General features: G+C 37.9%; 1 protein-coding gene across 3 annotated transcripts in view; it reads left to right on the top strand.

Annotated features, from left to right (window-relative positions):
* Window positions 1-2,222: 2,222 nt before the first annotated feature.
* The window catches only part of SCML2 (Scm polycomb group protein like 2), a 102,964-nt gene continuing 86,268 nt past the window's right edge, over window positions 2,223-18,918 (top strand). For all 3 annotated transcript variants that reach the window (XM_042974925.1, XM_042974924.1, XM_042974926.1), the window contains exon 1: window positions 2,223-2,301. The gene's annotated coding sequence lies outside the window, so the exon portion shown is untranslated. The remainder of the gene's footprint in view (window positions 2,302-18,918) is intronic.

Genomic DNA, 18,918 nt, shown 5'->3' with positions numbered 1-18,918 from the left:
CTATGCTAACAGCATTAAAAAGCAGTCTCAAGTTTACTTTGGCAAAGGGGGAAAAGGAAAAGCAGAGTATAAGTACATAAAAATATTGTTATTAGACGTTTATATACATAGTCTATGATGAAAGTATATGATTTATGACAGGTACAAGGGATAGGAAAGTTTCAGGTATATTTATGTTTAGAAGTTGATTCTGCCACTTAGTTGCTATTTAATATTCAATTCCCTCATCTATAAACTGGGAATAAGGGAACTTACCTCCTAAGAACTTTGTGAAAGAATATTATGAAAATTGACAACTATGTATCTGAAAAGGCTAGAGGATTCTCAGCACATGGTAGCTGTCACCATTAACAATAACTCGTATTTAATGTAACAGTCACACTTCTATAAATGCTTTGATGAACATAGTAACTGATAAGATGTTCTAATATAGATCATGCAAGTTACATTTTTAGAGGAAAGGCTTCAGTAATTTCATAGTAAAAACAGGAATATGGGAAGTAGATGAGGTGCCTGTGAGACAGGCAATTTAATAATCAGAGTACAGTAGTATTTCTACAACTTGATGAGGGGTCCATAGATGAAAAAGATGCATAAGTGACCACCCAAATCTTTCTGATACAGAATATAGAGATGAATTTCAAATATTTCCATTGCATCAGGATTAGAAAGACAATGGCCAATAATTAAAAATTTAAGCTCCCTCATCCCTCCAAGCCCTGCGGTAGTCCATACTAGGGGTCTGCTTAGATTAAACTTGTTTTTTTCTCTCAAAGATACCTTTTTGGCCTTTGAAAACATTTCGAACCTTGATCTTGGACCATTTCAACATTCCTTACTAAATGGTATGTATATATTATACAATTGGTATGACCAAATCTCTCTTTAGTATATGAGTAACAGTGGCCTAGTTTTTCTATTTCGCCTTAAAGTTTTCTTGAATTTTGCATGAACATTTATTTCGGCAGTTTGATTTTGTGCTATTGGCCAATGTTTACATACAATAAAAAAAAAACACTTAAATTTGGCCTTCGTTTAATATTGCAAAAGTTCTGTATGAAAATAATTGTATTCTGCATTGTAGAAAATGGATATATTCCACGGTTGTGTGTATGGTTTTTTTTTTTTTTTTTTTTTAGTTTTAGGCTTCAACTTCCTAATTATGATTTTAAAAATACAATATGCCCCATATACCAAGTTAAGGCGATCACAGACGAAAAACCCACATCCAGCTTTTCAGAGTTGGAGAGAGATGGCCTGCCAGTGGGTTACTTTTCGCTAACACAGCACATTGTATTATTTTTCAAACAAAAGTTTTAAATCTGCTTATACCCAACCTCACAACGAGGGATGGAGGGATGGGATGTTTTTCTCGGATTTTCTGTTTGCCACATTTTGTGCTGAGAGAGTCTTGAGCCAGTTCAAGGTTATTTTTACGACCTCCCCCTTCCCTTCGGCGCAACCTCCACCTGCACAACGGCCCGCCCCTGGCGAGGAATATCCACCAGAGATCACAAAATGCACTCTCGAGGACGGTCCCAAGCAGTCTCAAACTAGTGAGCAAATGGCTTTCCCCTCCGGGTTAACCTAGCCCCGTTAGCTCCAGCTTGGGCTTAGAGGAACAACCAAATTCAGAACGTGGACCTGGAGGGGAATGCGTGGCAAAAACCCATGGGGGTGGGGGGAAGCTGTTTCAAGGAACATGCTGCAACCCGCGAAGGAGTGGCTTTGCTCAGGCTGCTGTAAAGAGTTGCATTTTCTTTGCTGATCGAACTTGCTTCAGTTCCCAGGGAAGCGCCTGCGTTTTCGGTGCGTGGTCAGTGTGGGTGGTGACCGAGAGTCAAAGGCAATGGCCAAGAGGAGCAAGTTCCCGCGATGGAACTTGACGGGGACTCCGGGGTCTCAGTTAGGGTCCCGTCACAGTCTTGGGTGCAAAGGGCTGCAACTGGCTTTTTTTTTTTTTTTTTTTTTGGCGGGAGGGCAGATAGTGGGGGGAGGATGAAGGAAAACTACCCAGGGCTTTCCTGGGCTCGCAGCGTCTCTTCGCCCGCCACCGCTCACGCGGCCTTCCGGCAGTGCCCCCAGCTCGGGCCCCGCACGCGGCGGCGGTCATAGGGCGTGCTTGCGGCAACCGCCGAGCACGCGGGCCAGCCGGGGCGGGGGCGGGGCGGCGGTGGCGGTTGCGGGGCATGCGCGGCTCCGCGCGCGGCTTCTCAAATATGGCGGCGGCGGTGTGAAGACCGGTACCGGCTCGCGGGACCAGTGTCACAATTTCGCTCCTTTCGCTGACGAGACTCGAAGGTGCGTGGCGACTGTGGGCCCCGTGAAGACCAGAGAGGCGGAGCCGTGGCATCTGGTCTCTGGTCGTTTTCCGCGGGCGGTCGGGTGGCCGGGAGACCTCCGCGGCGCGTCCCGCGTGAGTAACGCCCCCTTACCGCCCCGCGGGGTCCGGCCTTATCTTGGCTCCTTACCCGCGTGGCCCACCTTCGGCAGCCTCACGCCAGAGGCCAGGGCTCCCCTGCCCCATTTAGCGCCCTCCGCGACGCCTCATAGCCGCTTTTGCGCAGCCCCTCACATTCCCCCGGGGCCCCGTCGCGGGTCACGGGCCCATCCCTCGGGCGGTGTTTGGTCGCCGTGTCGCTCTCTAGCTGCCCCCCTGGCCCGAAGCGCGGACAGCACTCTTCGGAGCATCCTCTTGCTGTGGGTGGGGCTGGGCTGGGGGTGGGGGGCGAGCTGGGGCCCGGGGGCAGCGCCGGCGGGCGGTGGGGCTGAGGAGGCGGGATGACTTTGCGTGGTCTGGGCTGAAGCCCGCCCGGTTGCCTTCCGGGACTTGTGAGATAACTTTTGGAGTTTGGGAGGGAAACGTTAGCCCGGAAGGATGCGCCTGTGGCGGAGCGCGGGCTCGGGTCCCGGCGCCAGGTGCCCGTCGGACTCGAGCCCCGGGACTCCCGGAGGTTGGGCGAGGGGGTGGGGGTGGGGGCGCCGGCGGCTCTCTCTCAGGGGAGAAGTAGGGCGGGAGGGGTGCGGCCCTCCTTGCGTGTTGGGGGGGGGGCGCGGAGAGCGGGGCTCCCAGTCCCGAAGAGCTGCGAGGCGGCCGCTGTGCTTTCGCGGCATGACCTGGTCTAGGGACCATTAGTGCCTTCTTAAGGGATAGCGTTCTTGGCTTTTTCCACCTGGCTAGTGGTTGTGCTGCATCCTAGCGTAAAAATCGCCAAATCGCCAGAGGGAGAACTAGCAGGCAAATTTAATAGATTTTGCACTTCGAGGTTCTGCATAGCTTAGAGGGCTGTAATTTGCCCCCTCCCCCGCCCCCAAATATTTGGCCAGCACCGGTATTTACAAATTCCCATTTAAGACTTGTTTTTTTTTTAAGGTTGTAGAACACTTGTCGTTCATTACAAAGTGTGATTATAATTTGAAATTAGCCTTGATCTTGAAGAACTAGATTAGCATTTATGATTTATCTGTTAAGGTGACATTAGGATATCTCTAGAAAGTGGATGGATCTGTTAATAGGGGGAAACTAAGGCAGGGAAAGTGGATACTTCCTTACACAAAATTGTCAGGGATAGTTTTCTTTACCAAAACAACTGCAGATGCTCCATTTTTAATGCTCGCACAGCTATTCATATTTCTGTTTTGGGCAAAGAGTATTATAAGACATATAACATTTACGGAGTACAACTTTCTGTGACAAGCAATTGTATTATAACAGTAGTTCATAGACTGATTTAATTCTTTTCAACAGCGGTGCTTGGGAATGTTCTTCAAAAATGACAATTTTGCCTTTCTTGCCATTCTTTTTCTTAATTACTCATGAAATAAAGTATTTCCAAGGATCTGTGTTTTTTCAGTCTGTGATTTTGTATATTTAATGGGAGGATTGTGAAAATAAGTTTTTGGAAACAAGTCCAGTTGGGATTTTGAGAAAGGAGTGAATTTATGAGCACTCACCTGATGCTTTGTATTCGTTTGGCTATAGTTTTATCCATTGTCTTCAAAACAGTGTGATAGATTTTTTTTTCAAAGCCTTAAACACTTTTAAAACTGCTTTGAAATTTTTGAATGAATGTCGTATGTATCACGCAACTTTACAAGCTTAAGTGTGCATATCTGTTTCCTTTAGAGAAGTTGATTTGTTTTGAAATTATTTGGAAGAAAAGATTAATGTAACAACTACATTATGTGTGAGGTTGCCTTAAAGCTAATGATGTCATGATATGTACAAAAATCATTGGAGTCAGTCTTAAAGAGGTGGTATCAGTTTTTCTCATGAGGCAATTGGTCAGTCTTTTTATGTTTCAATCAATACATCTTTATTAAGTGCCTGTGCTGTCTGTAGTATGGAGTTTGGTTCAAGTTGCTTTCATTCAGAGGCTGTGCTTGTTGGCTTTTGGGTGTTTAAGGCTTCCTATCAGTACTTTATTCCTGAACATTTCAAAGTTATAGCTAAGAAAATCAGTATGAATGTAAAACAAGTAGTTATTTTATTTTAAGGCAAATTTAGGGAGTCAGTGTTTTGGTCATAATTCTCTATACAAAATTCTGGGTGTAACTGAATTATTTCTGATTTGTGTGATACTAACTTTGTGCCTCTTTATGATTAAATAAAGCTGTACATTTTTATGAAAGATTATTTTCTAGGTCATACAGATAAACATACTGGTTAGGCTTGAGAAGAAAAATGAATTATTGGTATAAATTGAAATCTATGTGCTTTGGAGATTGGGTCTTTTTTAATGCTAAATAACTTCATTTCTATGGCCAAGTAAGTAGTTTAGACTGTAACTGATAATTTAGAGCACTTTATTTTTTCAAAATGTTTCAGAAATCTCTGAGCTCAAAAATAACAAGGGTTATGATGGCCAGCTATAAGCCAGATGTGATTCATTTTCTTTTGGGTTTGTTCCTTTTTAGCTGCCTGCCTGTTCCTCCCAGATGCTTCCTATCTCCCCTCTTCCTGCCCCCCGTTCCCTTTGCTGTTGGTGTCTGTTTCCGCATCAGTGAAATGGTCAGGGTAATCCTGCGCTGCCTCATGGAGAAATAATTGATGATAGTAAAGTGCCTTGAAAAGGCTGAATAAATACCAAGTCTTTTGAATGAAAATGATGTAGCCCGTTGTTCCATTTAAGGAAAATCCAAATTCCAATTTTAGTTTGAGCTCTTGGGGCGGGGGTTGGGGAGAGAGGGAGAGAGGAAGAAATTTCACCTGAATATTTTACTGCCCCTCTCTTTGGGTTAATAGAAATTATTCTTGTAACTTTAGTAACTGGAACATTAGAGGATGCAAAGGATCCTCTGTTCTTTAAGTTTTATTAGTGGCCTCTAGTGTTGTGTTTTTTTGTTTTTTTGTGTGTGGTTTTTTTTTTTTTTTTTTTTTTTTTTTTTTTGCCAGGTTACCCTGTCTGCCTCCCTTTTCTTTTCCCCTTTATGCCAGCTCTATTCTGATTCCAGCTGTGAATGGAAATCTGAGGTCAGTTTCTCTTTTAGTTCACTTCCCTGGGAGTTTCATTGTCTCCTCATAATCATATTCCTGGTTTTTATGATACACAAGATATGAACAAAGTCTGCCAGCCATCAGTGTTAGAACCATGAGACTATGGTGTGAATATAGGTCTGGCATTGCCAGAAGATGTTTTGTAGTTTGAAGTGAGCAAATCAAGCACCCCTAAGAATTTTAAGAACATTATTAATGTCTGAAAATTACTACATAATATCTCAGGATTTGGAGTGATAGTTAATTTCAGGAACCAAAACCCTGGAAATTTTGAAAATGGCTGATGTTGATGATTTTGAAAGAAAAAGTTCACCCTTTTCTGGCTTGGGGTCTTAATATTTATGATCCTTTTGTCTTAGGGAAATAGATGAAAGAAACCACTGCTGTTTATGTTACATTAGAATAGGTTGGTATAATTTAGTGGTAAGTTTTCCAGGCTCTAACTTGTTTGGGCTTTGGTTACTCTAAGTATAGAAATGCCTTTACTATAGTGATAACATCTCATTTTTAAAAAGATAGTAGAGGTGATGGTTCTTAAAGCTGGATAACTTGAAAATAATTTTAGAAAAACCATCTAAGATTTGGAATGTGCATATGCTCTTTGGTTTTCATGGGTAAGGCATTTTTGCTTCTTTTGTCTTTATGTTGTCTAACGTAAGTAAACCTTGGCCACCTTAGAAATAATAATATGAGTGATTTTTATGCTAAATGATTTCTACGAAATATATGTCCATCCCTAAACCTTTCCTCTACTTTCATTTTTTGGGCATGTGGTGGTAAGGTTTTGATGTAAAAAATGAGGGTATCTTATTGTGTGAAAAGCAAAAGATTTGAGGCTCCTTTAAGCAGTTTATATGATGGTGCTGTTCAATTTAATTTTACACTCATCTCACCTAGGCTAGATGAATTCCTTATTTAACCAAAGAGTAAAAAAAAAATAAATAAATAAGCGTTTTTATGAGTAAAGAGCTAGGAAACATTTAAAGATAGAGAGCATTTGACTACTACTACTTGTGACCTGTGTTTATGGCTGTGGCTCTGCCCCTTCCTAAGTGTATAGGAGCAAATTGTTGTAAGAGCGGAAAGAGTGCCCACCTTTTGTGGTAATGTGCCATTGTAAACTTCAGAAGGGACAGATACACTGTAATTTAGGGCATACCTTTAGGATACTTTATTTTCTCACAGAAAAGTTGGTGGGGCTCTCTTTTCTTTAGAATACATATTTGATTTTTCTCAACCTCCGTTTCTTGTAAGGATTAACTAGTGCTGAATTCCAGACATAAACAGCTTCAATTGTACCTTGTAGCCTAGACAGAGTCTTTTAAATTAGGTACGTGTATTGACAGGGTTCTTACTTTCTTTAACATTTGGTCACTTTTCTTACCTTTCATCATTTTAAGCTAGTTTAAGATTTTGATTGTACCTTTATTTTTAAATTAATGAGTCACATGTGTTTCTTCTGTTACCTTGCCTCTCTGTACAGTTGTAAACATACGCTTTTTGCTGTGAAACTGTCTTTTTTTCTTCCATTTGAAAGATTAAAGTATTATTTGGAGTATTAATACACTTTAATGTTATTTGAAAAAAAATGATCAATATTATCTTTATTTTTTATTAACTTGGTATAGTTTCATAAATCTGTTCAAATGAAACACATCGTCTTTGATGATTATTAAAAGAATTTAAATGCAGTACTTGATACTGGTAAGTATCAAGTACTTTAAATTTTGCTGTGTTTTAGATTAGAAACTCTGATTTGAGATTTTTTGGGTTGACATTTTGAGAGGTTGTAGAAATAACTTAAATGAATAATTTACTGACACCTGCCTCATGTTTTAAGTATTGTGAGGGATGTTTAGTTTTCTGATCACTTCAGATTGTGGTTTATTGCATGCTTTTCTGTAGTCTGTTGTCTAGCAGGGATTGTTGTTGTCATCATTTCCATTATTTCTTGTAGGGCTGGTGTTAGAAACCATAAATCTAGACTGCTGTGATAATAGGAACAGGCTGTAACCTGACCCAGTTCTTTTGTCAAAATGTCGCACTGAGAGCTGCCTGTAGTAAATTGACATGCCCTGCTATTAACTTCAGTCCTCCGCAAATGTCGGTGGGCAGCAGGTCTTTGGGCAATTAGCCTGTGGCTGTGCTTTAAAACCTTAGGAATTTACAACTATAAACTGGGATTTTGGCAACCCTTGACTTGTCTTTCAGTTATCTGTTTTCTGAAATAACATACTTCTTAAGTAAATACATAGCTTTCACATAAATTATTTTAAATTTGCAAATAAATAATTATTTCAACTTGTAGACTATAATTTTTTAGATAACTTAAATTAAAAATTCCTAAAAAGTTATTTTCTTCTTGGGTTTGTTTTGCACAGAAAAAGATTAATTTCTAATTTGTTGGGGTAGACTTTACTAAAGCAAAATTAAAATTGTTCCTCTAGAAACCTTAATTTCCTCCAGGAGGCTAGATTTAATAAATCTTCACTACCAAAAATGTTCATTCTTAATATTGATTATTCACAATTCAGAGATGGAATTTTATAGTTACAACATTAGAATTCAGAGGTTTTTTTTTCTGATTACTTTTATAGATAATGCAGAAAAGGGGAAATTTGATTATTTACTTGAGTGAATTGAGTAGGTATTTGTGAAATCTTTAAGTAATGAATCATGTCCAATTCTAACAAGTTATGTATGGCTATACGATGGATATATACACTTTTTCTATCCTGTGTTAGGATAATCACCATTACCAGAAGCAAAAAAAAAGTTAAAGTTAAAAGAGCCAGCTGTTCTTTGTCAAAGGAAAATATGTAGCTTTAATGTATTTCACTTAAATCAATCCGAGTTTTTGCATTTAGGTATAAATGTGAAACACTTGTTGAAACCAAAGTAATAAACTGTTTTGAAGTCAAAATGAAAAACTTAACGGTGCTGTCTTAAACGCAGTTAACTCAGGCTTCCCCATCATCATCTTACATATTGACAGGACAGTAAAGAAGAGCTTTTTTGTTTGTTATTCAATTTTGAGATGAGTGTCGTTATAACAAGATAGACTAAAAAAGAAAAAAAAAGTTGTGGTATTTCACTAATAGTCTCTGGTGAATTATGTGTGTGTATAACTTTATCACTTCTTCCAACATTTTCTTTAAAAATACCAGCAAGCATATTTGTGAACTTCTCCTAGCCTTGAAACTTCCCAAGGGGATGTAATAAAATATTTATGCAACCAAATTATTTGTGTGTAGTGATTGTCTTTTCCTTTTTGTGCATTTGAATATTGATTTAAAGCATGTGTTTTAGTTTCAACTACAATGTAATTGGAATTTATCAACTGAGTTCTGGTATAGCATATATTGCTAGTTGATCTCCCTTAAAATACCCACACCTATAATAGCGACCAATTTACACTTGGGGCCTGTCTTTTTGAGACCTCATACAGCCTAGAAATCAAATTCAGAGTAAAAAGTAAAAGGTCTATTAGGTGTTGGGAAGGAGGATGTTGTGGGGAGTGAGGGACTCTGTCTCATCTCACAGAATTTTCTCCGTGGCCCATGACCTAGACTTGTGTAAATTTAGCCACAGCAGATTAGACATTGCAGAAAGGAACAGAGAAGAACAATAATGACAGCCAAAAGAAAAGCTCTCCCCCCTCCTTTTTTTTTTTTTTTTTTTTTTTAAACCACAGTGTCCTGGGACTGTATGGTTTAGGTATAAGTAACCTGTAGCACAGCAGATTATATTTACTCATTTAGCAAACATTTAGAGGGCCCTACCTATGATAGACCCTGTGGGTAGGCACGGGAGGATACAAAGATGATCCAGACATAATACTGCCCCTAAAAGCTTACATCTGCCCGGGGAGATAAAGCATGTACATAAACATAACAGAAGAACTTTAGCAAATGGTTAAGCATTCAAGGACCTAGATCCAAATCTAACTGGGTGATCTTGTGCAGATATTTGAGCCTCAATATTCTTTCTTTTTATTTTTTAAAAATTTTTTGGGTGCCTGGGTGGCCCAGTCAGTTAAGCGTCTGACTTTGGCTCAGGTCATGATCTTGTGGTTCATGAGTTTGAGCCTTGCGTCAGGCTCTGTGCTGACAGCTCAGGGCCTGGGGAGTGTTTCAGATTCTGAGTCTCCCTCTTTCTCTTTGCCCCTCTCCCGCTCTCTCTCTTTCTCAAAAATAAATAAGAGCATTAAAAACATTTTTTTTTAAAGTAGTCTCCACACCCAACATAGGACTTGAACTCCTGACCCTGAGATCAGGACTTGTGCGCTCTACTGACTGAGCCAGCCAGGCACCCTGAGCCTCAATATTCTTAACTTTTAAGTGGACATTAATAACAGTAACAACCCTACAAGCTTATAATAAGCTTTAGGTAGGAAAAGTGTATATAAATGCCCTAGTAGGTTAACAGACATTTAGCAAGAGTTCAGTAAGTGACAACTCTCAGTATTTATTATTACCATTTTCATCACCACCACTGTTAGACCCTAGGGACCATAATCTTTATTTTCTCCTGCCTCATGGATCCAGTCTATCCAGGATGCATGGTATGTCTCATTTTTCCCTTTTAAAGTATGAGCAGTGTATTGAAACCCTGTCTTTTTGGTGTCTTACAGACTTAGGTTTGAATCATTTTTCTTTCACACCAGCTTTCTGATCTTTAAGAATCAGCAGAACTTGGTAATTGGTAAGATACTGGACAAATGAGGAAGAGAATCAAAGATGACTTCTAATTCAGAAAGATTGGGTATTAGTAATGCCTATTAAAAAAGGAAGCAGAGGAAGAGTCACTTATTTTGGAAGGCAGAAGAGTTTGATTTCTTAAATATGTAATGTTTGAGGTCGTTGTGAGACATCTAGACTGATGTTCAATTGACGAGAAATTTTGGAGAGAGATTGGGGAGTAGAGATGCTGATATATGAGTCATCCACATAGGAGTGTTGCATCAACCATAGTATAGAATGAGATTCTAGACTCTAAAATTACTAGAATCTAGAGGAAGAGACTAAGTGATTTGAGACCAACGGCTAGGACAGAAGGAGGAAGTAGATGCAGAGAGATAATAGAGGTAGGACAACCAGAGAATCTGAGGCTCAGAGATGAGAGGTGTCTGTTATGAGGGGTGACCTATCGCTCCTGAAGTGTCAAGGAGAGTAAGGACTGAAACACTGAAATGGGGTCTCGTGTCTGAATTAGGGTCTTGGAAAGCAGTTGTAGGAAACAAAGGAATGTTGCAAAAAGTAAGGTATCCCAGAAACTCTTTGTGTTTTAGGTGTTGTTATATTTATTACCAAAATCTTAGTCATCAGGAAAAGGTTAGTCTGGTAAATGTATAGTATAGTAGAGAATTTTTTCTACACTGATAAAAATTGGATGTTGTCTCAATTTAAGGCCACTTAGCTCTTTCAAAAAATGTGGATATTAATATCTGCCAGATGGGAGGTTCAGTGAACAAGTCTAATAATAAATGCTCAAGTTTGGACATTACATATTCCCACCTATGGGACTTTTGCAAACTTTGCTGTTGGTTTGGGAACGGATTTATCTTTTTCAGCTTAACATCTGTATTTTGTTTATTTTTATACTCTCTCAGGTTGAGATTCTATATAATTCCATTCATTTTATAACATCTGATCAATGGCCTAAAGTTGAAAAGAGCCCTGGGAGATTTCTTCCTTGTTAAATTCCTGCCCTTGTCAAAATGTTTACCCTCACGGACTCTTCAGATAGTGGTCTCTAATTAGAGACTCAAGGTGTATTACCTTATCTTTAAAACAAAACAAAACAAAGGAAAAGCAAACAAACAACCCGAAGCAAACAAGTAATGGAAAGGCCCTGTAATCTTGGAATTATAGATTCATTAACTTGCTAAATAGTTCTTTAAAACTCTGGGGGGCGGGGGGAAGTAGACTTTTCTTCAGAATCAGTTCAGAGCAATGGGAATTGTAGGTTTAATAATTCCACTATTAATCATTGTTTACATTGTTAAATCGTATTGAGAAAATGGCTGAAGACAGTGCAGGATTTTTCAAAGCATTTGTTGATCTCTTATCAGCTCCGAATTCTGCAAGAAGATACAGTCTTCAAAACAAATGGTTTTGTAAAAGATCCTGATGCTTGTTCAAAGTCTGCTAGATACAGCAGCTAGGTTTAGTGTAACTGGTATTTAGGTAAAAGAAATGTCAAATGTCAGACACTTATTATAAAATAGTGGTGACCTAATACCTTTTTTTGGATGGTTTACATTCGAAAAAAGACTTAATGCAGTGAAGTTGTTCCTTATATGCATTCAGTGAAGCAACTTCTCTATAAGCTGGCAAAAACAAAGCTTTTAATTTTTTTTCTTGTCCAAATTTTCTCTCTCGTATAACATGGAGAACGACTTTAGGAGTCTTATTTGAGTCCTTAAAAGTGCTGAAGCACTTCAAAGTATATTCAGAGCAAAATTAAGCTTTTCTGTTGTTTCCTCTATAGATGACGACTGTGTGAGATGCGTCTTTATTTCTAAAAGAATGTTAGGCTCTTAATTTTTTCCAGAAAGACAGCAGCTGTGCTTTCTGCATATCTGGTATGTAAGTCATATAGGTATGTTCTTAGCTGCACAACCTCTTTATTTGAGGCACTGGGGATTCATCTATGAGTTGATGTTGTCCAGTATTTACCAATAGATCATGGTCTATTCTTTAGACTTCTATAATCTCTGCTTTTGTATTGTGAAGAAAGACATGAGTGAATTACAGTGTAATGCTGGGGCATTTTAAGAGGGACAATAGAACTTTTATGTTTTCTTAAATTATAGTCAAAGATAGTTTCTATTAAATTAACCAGTATTCCTTTACATTAGGACCTGTACATATTCCTCCTGATTACTCAGTCCTAGGAAGATGTTTATCCTATTGAATTTGTATGTATTTTTATCTTGTAGTGAAACTTTATATAGACCAGAGAGAAATTAATCATTCAGGTTGGGTACTCATTTTTTTTCCAACTAGTACATTTTTATTTGCTCTTTTTAATAATGAATGCTCCACCCTTTTATAAGTATGTTTTTATCTTGCAGCTGCTAATCCTTTTTAAAAGCATGGTATAGAATATAACAATTATATAGAAATGGTGAAAAGTTTTGGTGATCAAACATTCTTAAAAAATGTTTGATAAATATAAATTTAAAAATTAACCCAATGTTCTAGTAAATATATTTTCATCTTCCATGGTGTTTTTTCACTTTTTAGATTACAAAATAAGCACTAATTTTTCTCCTGTTTTGAGTGTTAATCTTGAGAATAATGGAGTTTTTTCTTAAGGCACGAACTTTTAAAAGGCATTTATTATTGTCCAGTTTTTATTTTAACTAAAAGTGTTGGCTTTATGAATTATGGGCAGAATTTTATTTGAGGATTATTGATATATGGAATTTGGAAAGTGTATATTTAAAAGTGGTTCAAATGTGTATTATATATGGATTTACATATATGATTTTTCATTGAAAGGATATATACCTGGTAACAGATGGTTAATGGCACATATTGTTTGATGAGGGGATTATAGGTGATTTTTTTTCCTTCTACTTACCTTTTAATTTTTTGGGGGGGTGATGTGTGTGTGTAAAAAACAAACAAACAAACCCCAAAAACAATTCCAGTTTCTAGAAGTCCACAAAGGCTCTTTTGGTTCACAAAGGGCCAAAAGCTATTTTCAGTACTCATCAACCCCTAAAGGAAATTCATGAATAATTAGGCCTCAAAGTCAACCAACACTGGGTGACATCCAGTTTCTTTTGGTTTTAGCTAGAATGTATGTATTCTAATAATGCTGGTTAGTAGATGGCAACTGCTTTCTTTGGTAATTATATGCCTGGGCATTATAAAAAGCATATGTATATTTATTTACTTATTGCTGCTTAATTTAAGAGTGATTTAAACTTAGTGTTTCTGTTTATAGAACACCTTTATGGTCTGTACTTTGGAAGAGAATAATTAAGTAATGCTCAGGAATCAAAGTAGGAACACAGTGTCATTTTATAACATAATTAATGTTGAGTGTTAATGCCGAAACTCACTGCTCTCAGGGAGTTTTAATTAGGACAGATGGGGTGGGGTAGAAATCAGCCTTTGAGCTTCCATTTGTTTCAGATAGTATGCTCGGTGCTCCACCTACACTATCTCATTTTAATTTTCACGACTATACTAAGAAGTGTAAGTGGTATTTGCCTTAATTTACACATGGGAAAACCAGGAGTGAGGGAGGTGAAGTAACTTGTAATGGCTTTGACCACTTAAAATATTATTTCTGTGTAATTGATATGGCTACCACTAATCATGGCAGCATAAATTGTTTAAGAATATATAATTTGTTGGGGGCCTGGGTGGCTCAGTCAGTTAAGCATCTGACTTTGGCTCAGGTCATGGTCTCGTGGTTCGTGAGTTCAAGCCCCTCATCGGGCTCTGTGCTGACAGGTTGGAACTTGGAGCCTGCTTCAGATTCTGTGTCTTCCTCTCTTTCTGTTCCTCCCCTGCTCGTTCTCTGTCTCTGTCTCTCAAAAAAATAATTAAAAAAAAAGAATATATAATTTGTTAAGCATATGCCATAGGCCAGCATTGCATAAACAGAACTTAATATAACAGCATTAAAGGATTATTAAAAAAAAAACTATCAGGATATATTCCCCCCCCTCCACAATGAAAATGACTTAATTATTATTTCATACATCCCATTGTAGAGCATACAAATAATGCATAAAAATACAACAAAATTAAGGTCACCTAAAATCTTACCACTCTGTAATGTAAGAAAGGAAGATCACCAAAATATTTTTGTGTTACTTTATGCAAACTTACATACAATTTTATACAAATAGGGTTATATCATGCAGGGTATATTTATAAAATACACTCCCTTTCCCCTCAGCACACACTAGCATCTTTGCCCTCCTGGGTAAGCCTTATTAATAACCTATTAAATGTCCTGTTTCTCTTCATGCTTAAATAATCTTTTACTCATGTAATCCTGTACAAGTCTATTTATACATTTATAGTGTAATTTTAGTCACTATCATTGAATGTTTCAGAATTTTTTTAAGTGCAAGGTTTTGTGCTAGCCGTGGGGGAGGTATAAGGAAGAGTAACGTGTGGCCTGTATTCTCAACCACTTAATATGTGAGAAGAGATGAGCAGGTAAACAACTTGTATTATACAAAATTTGCTTTGATATCTGTTAAATGTTGGGTGAAAACACAGCCTGAGAGCCCTGCTGGGGAGCGTCCGGAGAGCAGCGGCCTTTCTTCATTTATTTGTATGGGCATAAACTCCTGACACATGGGATTATGCCCACTTGTCTGTAAAGTCATGTGTTCAAGTGATTAAAAAAAGGTTATTCTTTTGATTGGTTTAAGTGGATTGTAGTTTGAGAGGCATTAAAGAAGCAGTTTGTGTATTTGCTTTGTTTCTTTGTTATGGAATTATCCATTCTCCCATTAGGGAATTTAATTTTTTTCTCTTTAAGGTTTGGGCATTTTTGTAACAAGGAGGAGGCTGTAATATTTTGCTGAATAGTGCATGGAAGTTGGGAGTTTAAGATAGTTTAAGTAGTTAGTAATTTTTTTCTAAGTTTATTTATTTATTTTTGAGAGAGAGCACGCATCTGAGTGAGGGAGGGGCAGAGAGAGAATCCCAAGCAGGCTCTGCACTTTTAGTGCAGAACCCATGAACCATGAGCCAAAATCAAGAGTCAGACCCTTAACCAACTGAGCCATCCAGGTGCCCCAATAATTCTTTTTTCTTTTTTCTTTTTTCTTTTCTTTTCTTTTCTCTTCTTTCTTTCTTTCTTTCTTTCTTTCTTTCTTTCTTTCTTTCTTTCTTTCTTTCTTTCTTTCTTAACTTTTTAAAGTTTATTTTTATTTATTTTGTGAGAGAGAGTCCAGGTAAAGGGCAGAGAGGGCGGAAGAGAGAGAGAATCCCAAGCAGGCTCCTTGCTATTAGTGTAGAGCCCAACGCAGGGCTCGAACCTGTGAACCATGAGATCATGACCTGAGCTGAAACCAAGAGCCAGATGCTTTACTGACTGAGCCATCCAGGTGCCCCTCCAGTAATACTTTCTAACACAGAAGTTTTTATTTGCTCAAAAGTAAGCTCAAGCATTCACTTGATTTTTTATCTAGTGCCTAGATTAAATGAGAATTTATGCATTTGCATATGCCAAATATAAACCTTGTAGGCATATTGCGGAGAGTGAGGAGGGAAAACAAGTCTCCAACAAAATGTATGAATTTCAGAATATTTGAAAATAAATATTTTATTAAAGATTGGTAAATATTCACTCAAGTATTCAGTTTGAATCTACCTTGTGCTTAGCACTGTTCTAGGTGCTCTGGAATATATATAAAGGAAATAAAGACAGAAACAGGGGCATATTCTCTTAAAGGGAAAATTATTTCATTTAACAGTGAAATTATTGGTGTAGTGAAATATGGAAGCTATATGGCTTAAGAGGGAAAACAGTAAAGCCTGTCTATAGTGAAAGAAGAATGTTTAGGGCAAATGATTTTGATTTTATTGTGACCCTGAAAGAATCCTTAAATTACTACAGTGTACCCAAGCTCACATTTTATTTTATTCTAATTCCAATATAGTTAACATGAAGTGTTATATTAGTTTTAGGTATACAGCATCATGATTCAGCAATTCCATACATCACCCAGTGCTCATCAGGACAAGTGCATTCCTTAATCCCCATCGCGTGTTTTACTCATTACCCCCACCCACCTCCCCTCTGGTAACCATCAGTTTATTCTCTATAGTTAAGAGTCTGGATGGTGTCTTCAAACAACTCACTGCATTTTAACACCATGATTACTGAAAGGGAAAGCTTAATGAGTCACTGACTCATTTCCTAAACTGTTTGAGTTCTTTTTGTGTACTGAAGGCTTTGGACTTCACAAGAAGATATGTCTGTTCACTGGTGCTGAGTGAGTGACTATGATAATTGAAAAGGAAAAGTTTCCAAACTCTGAAAGAGCTGATTTTATCTAAATGGCTAATCTCAAACTAAAGGGATCTGGAATTCTTCCTATCTTTATCTGGGGATAAGTCGAGTATTTTATTCCTTGGTCTGTGGTTCTACCTTTAAAATAAGTGGTTTGGATTCCAAAGCATTGATTTTGAAATTAGGAATATTTGCTTTGCATTTAATTCTAAGAAAGTTCTGTTTTTATAGAAATACTTATTTTATTTTCCCACCAGCAATGTATCAGAGTTCTAGTTGTTCCACATCCTTACCAACATTTGGTATTGTCAGCTATTTTAATTTTAGCCATTTGTGTCGTGGTATTTCATTGTGGTTTTAATTTATGCTTCCTTGAATACTAATAATGTTGAGTATCTTTTCACATGCTTCTTGGCCATTTGTGTATCTTCTTTAGTGAAATGATTGTCCAAATCTTTTACCAATTATGTTTTTATTGGGCTGTTTGCCTTTTTAAAATTGAGTTGTGAAGGTTCTTTATGTATTCTGGATGTAGATCTTTTATCAGATAGTATTTTGCAAGTATTTTCTCCCATTCTATGGCTTATCCTTTTCTTAGCAGTATCACTTGTAGAGCAGTTGTTAGTTTTGATAAAGTTCAGTTTTTAAATTTTTTATGTGTTGTGCTTTTTTGTAAAAGAAATTATGGCAAAACTTAGAGTCATGAGGTCTCTGTTTTCTTCTAGAAATTTTATAGTTGTAGGCTTTACGTTTAGATTTATGATCTGTTTCAAGGTAGTTTTTGTGCGTTAACTTGTGAGATAAGTGGTTTTTTTTTTTCCATTTTTTGGTATATGGAAATGTTCTAGTACCATTTGTTAAAAAACAAAAACTACCCTTTCTCCATTAAATTACCTTGGTACTTGTGTTGAAAATCTGTTCACTATATATATGTGCATCTTTTAAGGCTTTGTTCTGTTTCATTGGTCTGTATGTCAATCCTTATGCCAATACCACTCCATCTTTAAAAAGATTTTTTTAATGTTTATTTTATTTTTGAGAGAGAGAAACAGTGTGAATGGAGGAGGGACAGAGAGAGAGGGAGACACAGAATCCAAAGCAGGTTCCAGGCTCCGAGCTGTCAGCACAGAGCCCGATGTGGGGCTTGAGTTCACAAATTGTGAGATCATGACCTGAGCTGAAATCACTTAAACGACTGAGCCACCCAGGTGCCCCAATGCCACTCCATCTTGATTAAATATTGCCTTTAGATAAATTATTAAATCTAGTTTATCAATATTTTCTTTTGTGGTTAGTGTATTTTTATGCCTATTCAAGAAATCTTCCAACTTGTGTACATGGTACATGTACTTATTTATTTAGGTCTTCAAGGATTTACTTTTAATCATCTCTGCACACACATCTTCATCTTCTAGAATTACAAGATTACTTACTCAACTAATGGGAGCAATTGATACCAGTTGAGATTAAGAATTCAGTTATGGTTCTCCCAAAGCCAAGAGCACACTGTATATGCTGTATGATAGCTAACTTGATAACAAATTATATAAAAAAAATTTAAAAAAAGAATTCAGTTATGGTTTAGAGATTTGAGAGAAGAACATTGGAACCTGGCTATACCTTCTATGTGTGACCCATTGCTCAGTTTTTCTTCTTTTTTTTAAAAACAATTTTTACTGTTTATTTTTGAGAGGGAGAGAGAGTGTGTGTGTGTGTGTGCGTGCAAGCCAGGGAGGCACAGAGAGAGGGAGATAGTGGGCTCCACGCTGACAGCAAGAGAGTCTGATGTGGAGCTTGAACTCATGAACCGTGAGATCATGACCTGAGCTGAAGTCGGACACTGAAGCGTTTTAGTGACTGAGCCACCCAGATGCCCCAGCAGAAGCCTCTTTAGTGTTCGCTCATTTTGTGTCTTCAGCCTGAAATTCCTCTCTGTCTTCTCTGCTCATTGAAATACTCATCTTCAAAGGGCCAGGTCAAGTGCCACTTCTTTGAATGTGCTTCTTATATGTTCCCAGTTAATTGTGCTTTCTGTCTTCTCACAGAGCACCACTTTTGCCTCTCTCTTTTTTTAAAAAATTTTTAATGTTTATTTTGGAGAGAGAGAGAGCGCACACGCGTGTGTGAGTGGAGAGGGAGCAGGAAGAGAGGGGGACACAGAATCTCAAGCAGACTCCGGGCTCTGAGCTATCAGCACAGAGCCTGATGCGGGGCTTGAACCCATGAACCATGAGATCATGACCTGACCTGAAGTCGGATGCTTAACCCACTTAGCCACCCAGGCGCCCCTTACCTCTGTTAGTAGAGTTTGTATTTTATTCTTTGTTCAATAATTATTAATAGTCTCTCACTGGATTTCTAAGCTCTTTTGTAGTAGACTGTATATTCTGTCCACATAGTGCCAAGCACATAGGAATTCTGTA

This window comes from Panthera tigris, chromosome X (genome assembly GCF_018350195.1).
Source record: "Panthera tigris isolate Pti1 chromosome X, P.tigris_Pti1_mat1.1, whole genome shotgun sequence".
NCBI lineage: Eukaryota > Metazoa > Chordata > Mammalia > Carnivora > Felidae > Panthera > Panthera tigris.
This window is presented reverse-complemented; position numbering and strand designations above follow the sequence as displayed.